Consider the following 16063-nt stretch of genomic DNA (forward strand, 5'->3'; position numbering starts at 1 on the left):
AGTATATTTAGTGTAAAATGCTGGAAAATATTGCAAATATGTCACCTGCATTTCTTCTATGTTCTTCCCACTGAAAGGTAAAATCATGATAATGTTTGTTAAAATTCAAACTCCAAAAATTTTGACAAGCTCTGGCTCTGACAATAACAATAATCTACTTTTGCAAACTTTGAAACTTTCATTTGTGGTTCATTGACTTATCATACAGGATGCATCTACATGTTCATTAATGCACTTTTGCTAATGTGCATTAAATTTAGTACCTCCATTGTGAGGTACCAGAAAAAGGCACATTAGCCTATTTTAATGCACATTAACAAAAGCGCATTTTTGTGATGCTTTAATGTGAATTAAAATAGGCTAATGCATTGAAGTGCAGGTGTAGACATGCCCACAGTATATTAGTTCTATGTTTGATTATTATGCCGTATTTTAAGTGTAGGAGACTTTTTGATACTTTCCAATATCCCAGATAAAATTATATTTTCTCTTTAGCATCTATTTGAAAAAAAAAGGTCTGTTTAATATGTTTGACTATCCTAGTACCATTTCTTTTCCATCTCAATTACATTTTTACATACTAGTTTGAGACAGAATTAAAGAATCATGGCTGTTTTGAGTGGCTCTGAACTATTTAAGGACAAATATCCATCAGTTTTCAGTCTTTTCCTCTGCATTTTCATTTTTAGCAGTAGCATATTTTGCTAGTATATGAGACCTATAAAGTCACTAAACTGCCTCCAATACAGTGAATTAACCTCTTGTCTAGGTTAGTAGTGATGGATTGGAGGAGTTTAGAAACATTTGCATGAGTATTTCTTAGTGACAGCTTTGTTTTCTGTAATTATTAGGCCTGTGCAAGGTGGCTAGTATTCACTTTGGATTTGGATTTGGCCGATTTGGGGCACAGTGATTTGATTCAGTGATTCCGCTGCCAAATTTACCAAATCTCTGAATTGGACAGGCCCCATGCCTCTCCCACTCTCCCAACCCCCCCACCATGGTTGCCCCACAAAGCCCCGGCTCCCATCTCTTTAAAAAAAAAAAGCCCCCACTCACTGCTCCTGCCAGGTGGGGTGGGGGGTGATCCCCGCTGCCCCCCGCTGCCCTACACTGTGTGGGGGGCTCTGCCATAAGCCTACAGAAGCCCCAACAGCCACTGCAGTAGCTGGTGAGTGGAAGCTTTAAAAAAAAAAAATGTAAAGAGCCAAGAGCTGGGACCGGGCAGGGCAGCCATGGGGGGGTGCTTGGAGAGCAGGCACGGGTTGGAGGGATGCTCAGGGGGGCTGAGGGAGCAAGCAGGAGATGGGGCCTGGCAGGGGTCCCCCCATGTTTCCTTCCCTGCTCCTCCAGCCCCCCTCCCCTGCCCCCTACTTACCAGCATGGCGTCCGAGTCCAGCTCCCTGCAGCAGTGCGTGGAGACTGCCTGAATCTGCAAAGCTCTCTGAATCTTTTCCGAATCGATTCAGAGAGCTTTGAATCAATTCAGACCTTTTTATTGGTCTCCTGATTCAATTTAGATTTGGAGATCTTTCTAGAATAGATTAACTGACAATAATAATGAAATTTAGGGAATTTTGCTTTTCTTATGCTTCTCCCATGTTCTTTTCTCAAGAGAGAATGAAGACTTTCACCAAAATCGTTCTGTTCTTATCCATATTAAGTCTGGTGCAGGAAGTTTATCTTGTTTCTTATTTCTTGCCTATACACTCTGAGTGATGTTACATTAATTTTTCCTTAAATGTTAATGAAATCCCATCTTCAAATTCACGATCATTTATTCTAGTATGTTTTTTAAGATTTAAGTCTCAAAGAAGCAATTGCCTAATTTGTCTTAAGGTTAGCAAGCTTTGAAATAATGTGACATAATATTTCAGAAACACATTCCTTCTATACCTGACTTTTCTTGGCTTATTTTCATACTGTTGGTGACACTGGGCATAACCCTGGGTAACTCAGAGTGATGGAAGACCACGAGTGTCGAGGAAGTCCTTCTGCTCCAGGCTCAGAAGAGCCAAAGCCCCGCCTTGCCCAACCTTTGCAACCCTTTCTCTCTGGCGCCTGCAAATCTCCTGTCCTTCTGGAAAGCAGGCGAGCTAAAACTGTTATCTGTGGAATGCAAGGGCACCACTCGGAGAGAGAAAGGAGGAGGGAGGAGGGAAAGGGGGGCTAGCGGGTGGAAAAATCACTGACAGTGAAACTGACCGGGGTATAAAGATCTCGCTGTTGCAGGGTTAGGGGCGCAGGATTTGAGACAATACAGTCTCCCTGTGCCTTTTACTTGAGCTCAAATAAACTCTGTCTGCTTCTCCCCCAGTGTGTTTATTTGGCACGAAGCACACCAGGCAACGAACCCAATTGTTGCCTCCCTCGGGCACTTTGTGCCGGCAACAGTTTTGGCGCCCAACGTGGGCACGAGGCTAACATTTTGCCTTGCCCGGATCCCTCCTAGGGTCGACGACTTGCGGCAACAACCGACGCCCAGCGCGCACCGGTGGTTTCATCGGGGGCCTCGGCAGAGACGTGGTTTGATTGACCCCGGAGGGCACAACGGTGCAACGCGCTCTAATAGTGGAGAAGCAATTGTGGGCGATGGTGTGAAACCGGTCCCTCGGATAAGGTAGGATAGCTTAGCAGTCTGAGCATTGTCTGTTAAGACCTGGGGACGCCCAGTGTCTCCCTGTAGGACCTGGGGACACCCAGTGTCTCCCTGGAGTATGGGGCAGGGACAGAGTACGGTTGGCAGGGTATGGTGTACACCCATAGAATGCATTCTGACTAATTGGAAACTGTTTAAGTCAGATCTAATGACTAAAAATGATCTTAAAAGGTTCTGTACAATGGAATGGCCTCAATATCAACTGGAGGATCAGGAAAGGTGGCCTCCGGAAGGGTCAATTAACTACAATACAATTCTCCAATTACTCCTGTTTTGTCAGCAGACGGGTAAGTGGAATGAACATTTGTATGCACAATTGTTTATGGCTTTATGGAACACAACAGATATTTTGCAGAAGTGTAATTTGACTCCGACAGGATCAGTAGTTGTTAGTGCTGGGTCTCAGCATTCCCCCCCCATTACTGTAATGCCAGAGTCGGCGTCCCCTTCAGCTTTAACACCTCCACCATATAACGGTCAGATGCTCCCAGTCCCAGAGATTCCTCCCTCAGTGGGATTTTATCCTTTACTTACTGAAACTGTAATAGCCCGGCCTGGGGCAGATGGGCGTGCAGCCCAGACCATGCAAGTATACACCCATGTACCTTTTAACCCAGTGGACCTGGCAGCTTTTAAAGCACAGGCTGGAGAATTTTCAACTAGCCCGAGTAAGTTTATCTCTGTCTTTGAGGGATGTTTAGCTAGTCACAAGCCTGACTGGGATGATTGTAATATCCTTATGCGAACCTTATTATCTGAAGTAGAGCGGAATCAAGTTATTTCCAAAGCCAGGGAGGAAGCACAGCGGAGGCATGAAAGGGATCCTGTCAATGTTCCTGTTCTGGCAGATGTGGTTCCCCTAGCAGACCCTAGATGGGACCCTACCAATCTTGTGAATCATACCCGTCTTACCTCTTACAAAAAACTGCTTATTCATGGGCTCAGGCACTCGGCTGTCCAACATAATAATTGGGCAAAGCCGTATGAAATAGTATAGGAGCTGAAGGAAAGTCCTGTTGCATTCCTACAGCGCATCCGAGACGCCAGTCAGCAAAATACCAGTGCAGACCCTGATGATCAGGCGATGGAGGCAATTATAAAGGGTATTTTTACCAGCCGTGCAGCCCCTGATATAAAGAGGAAGTTACAAAAGAAGGAAGACTTAATGGGTATGTCTGTAACACAAATCCTGGAAACTGCAAACAGGACGTATACTCTCAGAGAAGGAGAAAAGGACAAGAGACAAATTAGAATGCTAGTAGCAGCAGTACAGGCTGGAGTCAGAGAAAGGCCACAAGAAGGTGGGAGAGGCAGAGGTATAAGGGGTCGTGGGCACGGGCGCCTTGGCCCACAAGAAAGACGCCTGGGACAGAACCAGTGTGCCTTATGCTGGCAAGAGGGACACTGGAAGAATGAATGCCCAGAGAAAGGGAGAGACTGTACTCCTGTAATGACAGCTGAAGGACAGGAGTAGGGGTGTCAGGGGAAACGGACCACCCCACCCTCGGAACCCCGAGTAAAAATGCGGGTGGGGAATTCAGAAATTGATTTTTTGATAGACTCTGGGGCAGCACGGACCACTGTAAATCAACCTCTTCAACTTCCCGTAGTGGACTCTCTCACCATGGTGAGTGCCACGGGAAAAAAGACTCAGTGCCCAGTGTATGCTCCTGCAGAATGTGCTCTGGGAGACCGGGCTGTCTCTCACAAATTGGTCTACCTTCCAGATTGCCCAACACCCCTGCTAGGACGAGACCTGCTTTGTCGATTAGGTGCATCACTGCATTTTACCCAGGATGAAATAACCCTCACATTGCCCCCTGAATGCATGGATAATGACCCTCATGGTTGAACCCTCGGCCATGAATGCTCCCCAGGAGTGGAACCAGTGGGAAGACCAGGTATACCCTTTGGTGTGGGCAGAGGGCGTCCCTGGAAAGGCTACACATCAAACCCCCATTAATATCCAACTACTGCCAGGAAAAGGTCCAGTACGAATCAAGCAGTACCCAATCAAAAGGGAAGCCAGAGAGGGACTGCAGGAGACTATAGACCGTTTCCTAAAGTACGGCATACTGCGAGAGTGTCAGTCAGCCTGGAACACTCCTATCTTGCCGGTACTGAAGCCTGATGGCACATATCGACTCGTGCAGGACCTAAGGGCGGTTAACGAATGGGTTAAAACTATTCATCCCCTCGTCCCAAACCCATATACCTTGCTGGCCTCCGTAGGGGGGCAGTATACTCATTTCTCAGTTCTTGATTTGAAAGACGCTTTCTTTACGATTCCAGTTGACCCCCCCCCCCCCCCAGGAGATATTCTCTTTTGAATGGAAGGACAGAAAAAGGGTTAAGAAACAACTTTGTTGGACAGTATTAGCCCAGGGATTTAAGAACTCTCCTACCCTTTTTGGCCAGTCCTTAGCTAAAGACTTGGAGGAGTGGAATAATGAGCATGAAGTTCTCTAGTTACAATATGTGGATGATTTATTAATTGCTGCCATAGATTTAAACTTCTGCCTTAACGCCACGGTAAGCCTCCTGAACTTTATTGGACTTCGAGGATATCGAGTGGCTCGAAATAAAGCTCAAATTGCTCTCCCCGAAGTACGATACCTGGGATTTCAAGACAGGGGGAGCACCAGCTTTCAAGCGAGCGAAAAGAGGCTATATGCCAGGTTCCCATCCCAAGCAACCATAAGCAGCTCAGGGCGTTTCTTGGCATGGCAGGTTTTTGCAGAATATGGATCCCTGAATTTGGACTATGGGCAAAACCACTATATGACTGTGTGAAAGGGGCAGACCATGACCCCTTTTATTGGACTCCAGAAGCCGACAAGGCATTTAAGATACTAAAAAGGAAACTAATGGAAGCCCCCACCCTGGGGTTACCGGACCTTTCTAAACCTTTCCAATTGTATGTGCATGAACGAAAAGGGATGGCTCTGGGAATGTGTACTCAATTGTTGGGGGCGTGGAAACGTCCCGTTGCTTATTTCTCCAAACAGCTTGATCCAGTTGCCAAGGGATGGCCAGCGTGTTTACGAGCAGTTGCGGCAACTGCCCTAATACTTGAGGAAGCTGAAAAATTAATGCTGGGAGGAGTCGTGCAAGTGTATACCCCACATATGGTCCAGGCTCTGCTAGACGCGAAGGGGGGTCCCTGGCTCACCCAGGCTCGAGTGGCTCGGTACCAAGTTAAGCTGTTAGAGAACCCTGAAGTGACTCTGCAGCCCTGCCCCTCCCTCAACCCGGCTACTCTCTTACCTGAAATGGAAGAACAAGAGCATGATTGTTTAGACATCATAGATGCACAGTACTCCAGCCGTGCAGACCTACAGGATCAGCCACTTCTAAATGCTGATTGTGAGTGGTACACTGATGGCAGTAGCATTGTTGTAGAAGGGCAAAGGAGGGCAGGTTATGCTGTTGTGACCCTCTATGACGTTGTTGAGGCCAGGGGTTTGCCCGCCGGAACATCTGCTCAACTTGCTGAACTGGTGGCCCTGACCCGGGCGCTAGAACTGTCAAAAGGGAAATGGGTCAACATCTATACCGACTCTAGGTATGCTTTTGGAGTACTGCACGCCCATGCTGGCCTATGGAAACAAAGGGGACTGCTGACAGCCCAAGGCTCCCCAGTGAAGTATGGACCCCAAATAATCCGACTCCTGGAAGCTGTTCAACTTCCCTCGGAAGTGGCAGTAATGCACTATAAGGCACATCAGAAAGAGGATCAAGACATAGCCAGGGGTAATGCCCGGGCAGACAGAGAAGCTAAAATTGCTGCCACCCTGAGGACGCTGAGACCTGCTGACATCCCTATGCATGCTCTCATTCCATCAGTGGGGGAGCTCCCGGATCCCCAGTACTCATATGAAGAAAAAGAACTAGCCGACAAGCTTGGTCTCCAAGAAAAGAAGGGATGGCTCTGCTCCACGGACGGGAGGATCCTCCTACCAAAGAGCCTGACCCAGCCAGTGTTGCAACGGCTACATCAAACTACACATGCTGGAAAAGAAGCTCTCACTCAGTTGGTGAACAAATATTTTCTAACCTCTGGACTTCGACCTCTGGCCTCCCAAATACAGGCCAGCTGTTCGATTTGTCAAAAGAATAACCCTTGACCCAGTCTCTCAGCACCTCCAGCCACTTTGGAACCTACTCCAGGCCCCGGACTGGTTTGGCAAATAGACTTTACTGAGTTCCCCCGAACTCAAGGATTTAAGTATCTCCTTGTTATAATAGATCGATTCAGTGGATGGCCTGAAGCCTTTCCATGTCGCAATTGTACAGCCAAGACTGTAGCTCTAAAATTCGTCCAGGAAGTTATTCCCTGCTTCGGACTTCCCCAGTGGATGGAATCTGACAATGGAACACATTTCACTTCAAAGGTCATCCAAAACATCTCAGATGCCTTACAGATCCCCTGGAAACTCCATACTGCATGGCGACCACAAGCTAATGGTGTAGTAGAACGTACAAATCAGACCCTCAAGCGTCATCTATCAAAGATCTGCCAGGAGGCCTCTCTGTGATGGCCTGATGCTTTGCCCCTTGCTTTGCTTCGTATCCATGCCCTCCCCAAGGGAAGATTAGGGCTTAGCCCCTTTGAGATTATGTTTGGAAGGGCATGGCCTATGAACGGGACGCCAGTTCTAGCAGGGGAGTGGGAAATAGGATGTAATATTTTGTCATGGTATATGTGCTCTCTGTCTGCTGTTCTTTCTTCTCTCCATAGGTACACTAAAGACTTGCAGCCTCTTCCGTTGGATGCTCCAGTCCACTCATTACAACCGGGAGATTCCGTGCTCGTTCGTACCTGGAAGGATGAGCCCCTCCAAGAGAAGTGGAAAGGACCTCACCCTGTCCTACTAGTTTCCCACACAGCGGCAAAGGTCGATGGACATAAGAACTGGATTCATCACGAGACAGACTTGGCATGATCTTTCTCCTGGCGTACGGAGTAGGCCGGTTAGCCAAGCTATATCGTCAACTTTCTACGTTCCTTACAAAATTTGCTAATGACACTTTAGCTATTGAAAAGAGCCTTAACTCCGAGATTTATCAACTTCGTTTATTATCTCTTCAAAACCGTCAGGCCCTAGATTATGTTTTAGCTTCTCAGGGCGGGGTATGTGCTTTAATTGGGAACGAATGTTGTACTTATGTCCTAGAAAATTCCCAAGGTATAAACAAACACATTTTGTCAGCTGAACAGGCTTTTGAGTTGTGGAAAAGTCAGGAACGTGAACCCACTGTCTTTGATTCTCTCTGGAGCTGGTTGCCCAACTTCGGAGGCCTAGGAGCAGGCATCCTTCACCTCCTGATCACCAGTGTTGTGTTGTGTTTAATTACTCTCCTCTTATTTGCGTGCTGTAACGCCCTCCTGCACAAAGTCTGTGCATCCCCCTCCCCGAGTGCCTCATTATACCCTTGCATTGAAGATTCCAATCCTCAAACACTCAATCACTTTTTGTCTTCAGAATATGAGAAAACTCAGCCAAAACTTTGTTCAGTATTCTCAAAGGGGGGAGCTGTTGGTGACACTGGGCATAACCCTGGGTAACTCAGAGGGATGGAAGACCACGAGTGTCGAGGAAGTCCTTCTGCTCCAGGCTCAGAAGAGCCAAAGCCCCGACTTGCCCAACCTTTGCAACCCTTTCTCTCTGGCGCCTGCAAATCTCCTGTCCTTCTGGAAAGCAGGCGAGCTAAAACTGTTATCTGTGGAATGCAAGGGCACCACTCGGAGAGAGAAAGGAGGAGGGAGGAGGGAAAGGGGGGCTAGCGGGTGGAAAAATCACTGACAGTGAAACTGACCGGGGTATAAAGATCTCGCTGTTGCAGGGTTAGGGGGGCAGGATTTGAGACAATACAGTCTCCCTGTGCCTTTTACTTGAGCTAAATAAACTCCGTCTGCTTCTCCCCCAGTGTGTTTATTTGGCGCGATGCACACCGGGCAACGTACCCAACTGTTGTCTCCCTCGGGCACCTTGTGCCGGCAACAATACGTTCAAGGAGCAGCAAAAACTTAACACTACCTCCCAAAATGACTTGCATGCAAACTCCCCAGTCTCTAGTTTTTATGGAAGATAAACATCAGCTACAGCTTAATAAAATTGATAGTAACAGTACTGGAATGTACTGTTATTCAAACTATTCCAGTTTTAGAATATGGGCTTCTGACAAATGAAACTAATATTTCTCTGTCAAATTCATATTTAGGAGCAGTCTTACCATAAATTCCTTACCACATGAATTTCCTGTCAAATGAAAGGATGTCCATAACATGAGATTCAAATCAATATATTAAAAATTTCAATAGGTGCCTCAGAGTTCAGGTTTTATGTCCCATTGACTCGAAAGCAATGGGAGCTAGAAACCTAAGTGATTTAGGAATATTTGAAAATGCCATCCTTAATAATCAATAATTTGTGTATCGAGTAGGCTTTTTATGTATATTATGTAGGATATGAATTAATGCAAGAAACCCATCATAAGCAAGCAACTGTATCTGAGGAAGATGCATGAAAATCATGCTGGGTTTGTAGCACTTTGCTTAAGACTACAACTATAAAACTGCAATATTCAAATTTTTTACAGAAAAAAAAGTTTTAAATATTTTCCCTGGGATTTCTAAACAACCTTTACTTGAATACTTAGCTGTGAACAAGTTCACAGAATTTGGCTATTGGGAATATCTAGAAATGGCAGGAAAAGGAGTTTTCTTAGATCCATTCTTTCAAACTTGAACTACAACTATGACTCCCTATTATCAATGTTACAACAGTTAAATGAGTGAAAGGGAAAAAATAATACAGGACTACTGAAAAATATCTTGGTTCCATGAAAAACAGCACAGGCATTTGCACAGCTTATTAAAATGTTCCTACCTTGGGTGGCATCTCAAATTAGCTCCACATGTTTCTTAATTGTCATTAATGTTGATAAAGGTCACTGGATATCATATCCTCCAAGGCTGAGTGATGAACTTAGGACAAATGTGGAATATCTTTTGCATGTTGGTAAACATGTATTCTCTCTTTATGCTTTTCTTCTATATCCCCTTTACTCCTGGTTTCAGTTATTATTATATTGTAAGTCCTTCACTATAGCCGAGCTGACCATTCAGTTCAAATAAAAATAGCAGTGATATCAGACATTTAATTGTGCAGAGCACATGTATAAAAACAAAATGTGATAAATACTTTTTGCTTCAACTATTAAAAATGTTTATTCCTACTTTACAGCTGGGTCCAGCTAAAGTGCACATTCTACTGCTTCTCTGAGAAGTTTTTGTGGCTCCTGTAATTAGGTTTGGGGTGTGTAGTAAATTTCTTGACAGCCTTGTCACATGAGACACAACATGTTTTAATTTTGATCACTGTTTGTTGGTCTCAGGCCTGGGACCACACTGGAGCCATTCATATTATTTTTGTGGAGCAATCCCATAATAGCTGAACCATACTACTTAATACTATCTGAAAAAAAGATACAAAACAGCACGTTTCACTGCTTGAATGCATGGATGCTAGCATTTTAAGTGCAGTTCACATATCCTAAGTGTAACATACAACAAGACCCTCTGAGAGTACCTCAGTCTGATGTTCAGCCTTCAAAACAAGGTTTCCATTAATAAATAAGCAAGGCCTACTTAAAAGGAAGCAGTTTCAAATGCAGTCTTTATCCTCCTAGTACTCCGTTCTGAAAAACTCCTGTTCTTATGCATGTATATGCATGTGTTTGGGTACAAAATATATACCAAAGTGTATAAGCAAAGAACCTCCTAAATTAGATCATTATCTTGGGGACTGCACTTAATGATGCAATACCTAATGTAGCAACTACACTTTCTGAATTAATCTCTCAGTAAATTCTGCTAGAGGCCTGCAGCCTGATCTTTAGTAAAGCAGTCCCTTATGGTAACATCAGAGTGGGTTAGATACAGATCTGGAGTGAGGATAGGTGGGTTTTAAAGGTATACTAGATATGACCTTGCACAAACAGAAGGTTCATTCTCAAAAGCTCCAACCTACTTTGAACCAGTCACTGCTGACTTAATTACTGGATTTCTGCATTTCTTATGACAGCTCACATGAACTTTGGTTCATATTTATAAAAAGAAACTGAAGTCTGCCAAAAAAGTACTGTCACAGCTTAAACCACTTGTAAACTATGTATTGCATGCTTAATTCACATTAAGTAGAATGGCATCATTTCTAGAGAACTGTATCCAAATGTAGACTTGGAGTGACTGTTCTTCAATAACATGAATGAATAAAAGGATTTATTGATCTTCACAAAATTAATGGAGAAAACTTAATTTCCTTTTTTCAGGAGTAAAATTCACTAGTATGCATGATGTTTGTTAAAAACAAGCTTCTTGAGGCTAAGTAGTCAGTGTATTTTGGGGGCATGTGTACATAATGGGTCATTTAACCAACCCACCAATTCAGAAGCATTTAAATATGTATATTACCACAGCCTAGAATCGTGCAGCTCTGGCAAACTGTTGTGGGTGATATCTGCAATTGTTAATACACTGGGCCCTATATGTTTCTGGAAATTAAAAGTAGCATTCAAGACAAGTTTTGAACAATAATACATTTGTCTATGTCAAGGATAATTCTCAAATGTCTTTCCCATTATCTCAGAGAAAGAAGGAAATTTAGTCAGCTGTAAATTATCAGTAGGGAGTTTAGAACCAGCAGTATTTTCAATACCTGGAAAAACTGTTTTCATATGCTTTGCAATAACTGTTATAATAACTTCACATTCTTAGGAGTCAAAATTTACAGGTATACTCTTTGGTTGAAATCACTTGTGTCATAAACTTGTGGTGTGTTCTGGCCAGTTATGATCATTTTAAAATCAGGCTATTCCTCAAAATGGTAGGAAGGTTAGGAATTTCCCAATGAAATGTCTCAGAAAACAATAATTGTCACAACATAATCTATTCCCTGAAATGCATTTTTGAATGAAAATGTTGTCAGGGGTGTGCAAAGCGAGATCTATTCAATTTGGATTTGGATTCCGCCTGATTTGGGGGACAGTGATTCAATTCGCTAATTCCAATCACTGTTCCAATCTGATTCGGCCGAATCCAAATCTAAAGATTTGAGTCTTATTCAAAGAAGCAGTGATTTGGCCAGAGATACAGCTTTAAAAGTTTTTCTACATACCTCGAGGTACCAGGCGCAGCTCAAAAATGCTGACATGGTGGGGCAGGTGGGGCATCCCACAGGAGCATGGGGGATACCCCGTGTGCTCGGCAGCAGACCTGGAAGTGGACTGGAATTACTGCCAGTCCTCTTCCAGATCCACCACTGAATGCATGGGGGACACTGCCGCACCCCCCTCCCCGGCCTTTTTGATCAGCCATTGGGGGACTTCAGGTGCCCCCCAGACCCAAGAGGCACAAGTCACCATGCCAGGGGACAGGGGGCCCATGCACTCTTTGGCGGACCCAGAAGTTGACCAGAAGTGCTTCTAGTTCACTTTTGGATTGACTGTTGAGCACACTAGGGACCCCTTCACACTCCTTTGGGATGCTCCACCCCCACCCCCACCCCCACTCCCCATCTCAGCATTCATGAGCCACCTGGTACCTTGAGGTATGTAGAAAAAACATATAAAGCTGTATCTGTGTCCAAATCATCAAATCTCCCCAAATCTCTGTGACAGGGGGCACCTCATGTCAGCCCGCCTACCTGTCTCTATGGGGCAATCTGCCCGGTCTCTCCTACCACAACTTTGCTGTTCTCATATAGGGATGGTATGTGTGGGAGACTGCAAATTACTGCCTTGATGCCAGGGGGTGCTATCTGCTGCTCCAAACCTCCCCTACACCGCAACCCATGCCTCGCAGATGGCATCTAGATTAATATTACTCTCAGTCTGAGACCGGAGCAAACTGAGTCCAAAGTTGGGCTCCACATACACGCACATTCACACCACCTCCCCTCTCACAGGAGGCGTCCTCCACTCTTCCCCTCCTTTACTAGGGCCTCTGGCATACCGCCCATTACTAGGCCACACTCCAATGCCATTGCTTCTCCTTGAGCAGCCCCTCTTGGACCATCAGACTTTGCTACTCCCATACTGGCCTTGCCAAGCAGGTCCTTCGGTTCCCACGAGTTCCCCTAGTCTACATGGTTCAGCCTTATGCCAAACCTTGGGCTGGTTCCTCACCAGGCACAACTTCTCATGGGACTGGCCCTTGTGCTATCCTTCAAGTTTACTCCCATTTGACCCTACTCAGCATGCCCCTTGAGCTGTCCTTCAGGCCAACTACAACTTCAGCCCTACTCAGCCCCATCACATGCACGGCTGTTCAGGCCTACTCCCACTTCAGCCCTACTCCCAATGTTCTTCACACTACCCACTCTGGGGTCTCTGGGATCTTTCATCCCTGCTGGGCTCAGGCACCTTCACATGAGCACACTTGGCCCCCTTACTCTCCCAGCTGCCTCCAAAACCCACCCAAAGATGGGTGCTGGGGTTAAGGTACCCCTCTTCACCTTTCACCATGGTGATAACTAACCTGGCATTTCCTGGGGACTCCTGCGCCACCAGACACCCCACCAGGCTACCCATCCCCAGCAGGGTGCAGTTTTAGGTCATACCCAGGACCAAGAGCTTCCTGCTCCTACCTGCAAGATGTTCCATGCAGCAGTTCAGCCAGACAATGTTTCTGCCTGGCCTGTCACTAGCAAACTGCTCTGTTTATATAGGCAGCCAAAGTTTTAAAATGGCTGCCACAATCAAGCACCTGCTGGTTGCTTGACTCTACCCTTAAAGTGGCAGGCACTACCAGTGCCCTGCCACACTCTCTGAATGGTATTGGAGGCTTCTGATTCAATTCAGAAACATTAATGGGCCTCCTGATTGAATTTGGATTTGGAGATTCAGTCACCGAATTAGGCTGAATTTCCTCCAAATCGAATAAGCAACCAAAACTTTGCAAAGCCCCAGTTGTCATGCTGTTTCTAAGGATCAGGAGGAAAATTCTGGTAAATTCAGTCCAGTGGTTTCTTGATTCAAAACAGACATTTGGGCCTGGGTCTCCTACATCCTAGTTTGGTGCCCTAACCACTTTATTATCATAAAATCATAAAAAAATTAGGGTTGGAGGGGACCTCAGGAGATCATCTAGCCCAACTCTCTGCTCAAAGCAAGACCATCCCCAAATAGATCATCCCAGCTAAAGCTAGGTCTAACCAGGTTTTGAAAATCCCCAAGGATGGAGTATCCACCACATATCTGGGTAAACTGTTCCAAGGTTTTACTACCCTCCTAGTGAGAAAATTCTTCCTAATATCTAACCTAAACTTCCCTTGCTGCAACTTGAGACTGTTGCTCCTTGTTCTGTCATCTGCCACAACTGAGAACAGTTTAGCTTGATTCTCTGTTGAACCCCCCAACTTCATGTAGTTGAAGGCTGCTATTAAGTCTCAATCTCAGACTCCTTTTCCATAGACTAAACAACGCCAGTTCCCTCTGTCTTTCCTAACAAGTCATGTCCCCCAACACCCTCACCATTTTTGTCACCCTCCTCTGGACTCTCTTCAATGTGTCCACATCCTTTCTGTAGTGGGGGGCCCAAAACTAGATGCACTATTTCAGATGTAGTCTCACCAGTGTTGACCAGAGGAGAATAATCACTTCCCTTGACCTACCAGCAACACACATAGCAATGCAGCCCAGTATGCCATTAACCTTCTTGCCAACCAGGGCATGCTGCTGGCTCATATTCAGCTTATTGTCCACTATAACCCCCAGGTTCTTCTGTGTAGAGCTGCTGCCCAGCAAGTCAACCCCTTGCCTGTACTGGTGCATGGGATTGTTTCATCCTAAATGCAGGACTTTGCACTTGTCCTTGTTGAACCTCATGAGATTCCTTATGGCCCAATCCTCCAATTTGTCTAGGTCATTCTGAATCCTAGCCCTACCCTCCAGCATATTTACTATTCCTTCCAGCTTGGTGTTATCTGGAAACTTGCTGATGGTGCACTCTGTGTCATCTTCCAGGTCATTTATGAAGATATTGAACAAAACTGGCTCCAGGACCAACCTATGGGCCAGTCCACTTGATACCAGCTACCAACTAGACATGGAGCCATTGATTATTACCCTCTGAGCCTAATGCCCCAGCCAGTTTTATATCTAACTTACAGTTCACTCATCCAGCCTGTACTTCCTTAGTTTGCCTGCAAGAATGTTGTGAGGGAATGTATCAAAATCAAGGTACACCACATCCACCAGTCTCCCTGCATCCACAGAGCTAGTCATCTCATTGTAGAAGGCAATCAGGTTTATTAGGCATGATTTTCCCCAGGTGAATCCATGCTGACAGTTCCTAATCAACATTTTTCTCCTCCAACTACTTAGAAATGGATTCCTTGAGCATGTGCTCCATGATTTTTCCAGGGACTGAGGTAAAGTTGACTCTTTGCCATTTTCCAATCATCCAGGACCTCTCCTGATCACCATGAGTTTTCAAAGACAATGTCCAGCAGCTCTGCAATCATATCAGCCAACTCCCTCAGATGCACTGCAACTGGCTCCATGGACTTGTACACATCCATCTTTTCTGAATAGTCCCTAACCTGTTCTTTCACCAGAACAATGGATTAGCAGTCTAACTATTCATCTTGAACCACAGGTCCTGCCATTTCCAGCTGGGAAGCCCAGGGACACATACCCAGCCTTATACTCACAACCATTAAGAACCCAGCATGCCACACAAACCCCTTCACCACAGAACCTGGCTGTCATTATAAAGGCAGCACCACGCTGTGTTTGGCCTAATGAGTATTTATCTATTTATGCAAAATCAACATAGAGAGTACAGGATAGAGGAACATACCTGAGTCAAGAGGACTTCACAGTGTTATTGTAAAAGTTAGAGCTACCTCCAATGGAAGAGACTGGCTGATGGTCATTTTGTACATTAGACAGTGCTCCACCCCAACCAAGTCCTCAAAAGGTGTTCAAGAAAAGCCTGAATAAGCACTGGTCAGACATGATCTAAGACACTGGTTACCAACCAATCAGTCACAGTCAACTGGCTCAGCCCTCCCCCAGACTGAGATCGATTGTCAGAAACTCTATGATCGGGAGTGGCAGGATGCACTTGGGGAGTGGTGGGATGCACATGGCTGGACTGAGCCATGGTCCCTGCCACTGGGGCTGGGCTGGGAGGAGTGGAATGATCCCCTCCTTGCTCCCTGCCACCAGGTGAATGGGGCCCTGGCCAGGGAGGGTTGGAGCCCAGGCGGCTCATCCAGGCATGCAGAGGGCCTCTCGCTGTCGCACATACCCCGGTGGGGGAGTTGTGTGAGTGTGTCTGTCTCTGTCTTTGTATGTGTGCATGTCTGTGTCCATGTGCAGAGAGTAAGAGTA

The 16063-nt window shown here is 45.6% G+C and overlaps 1 long non-coding RNA gene across 2 annotated transcripts in view; it reads right to left on the reverse strand.

Moving 5' to 3' along the window:
* The window catches only part of LOC149870479 (uncharacterized), a 306281-nt gene that overhangs the window by 135812 nt on the left and 154406 nt on the right, over positions 1 to 16063 (reverse strand). The window lies entirely within an intron of this gene.

The sequence above is a fragment of the Crocodylus siamensis genome, chromosome 2 (genome assembly GCF_052110815.1).
Source record: "Crocodylus siamensis isolate JL-2025a chromosome 2, ASM5211081v1, whole genome shotgun sequence".
Taxonomy (NCBI): domain Eukaryota; kingdom Metazoa; phylum Chordata; order Crocodylia; family Crocodylidae; genus Crocodylus; species Crocodylus siamensis.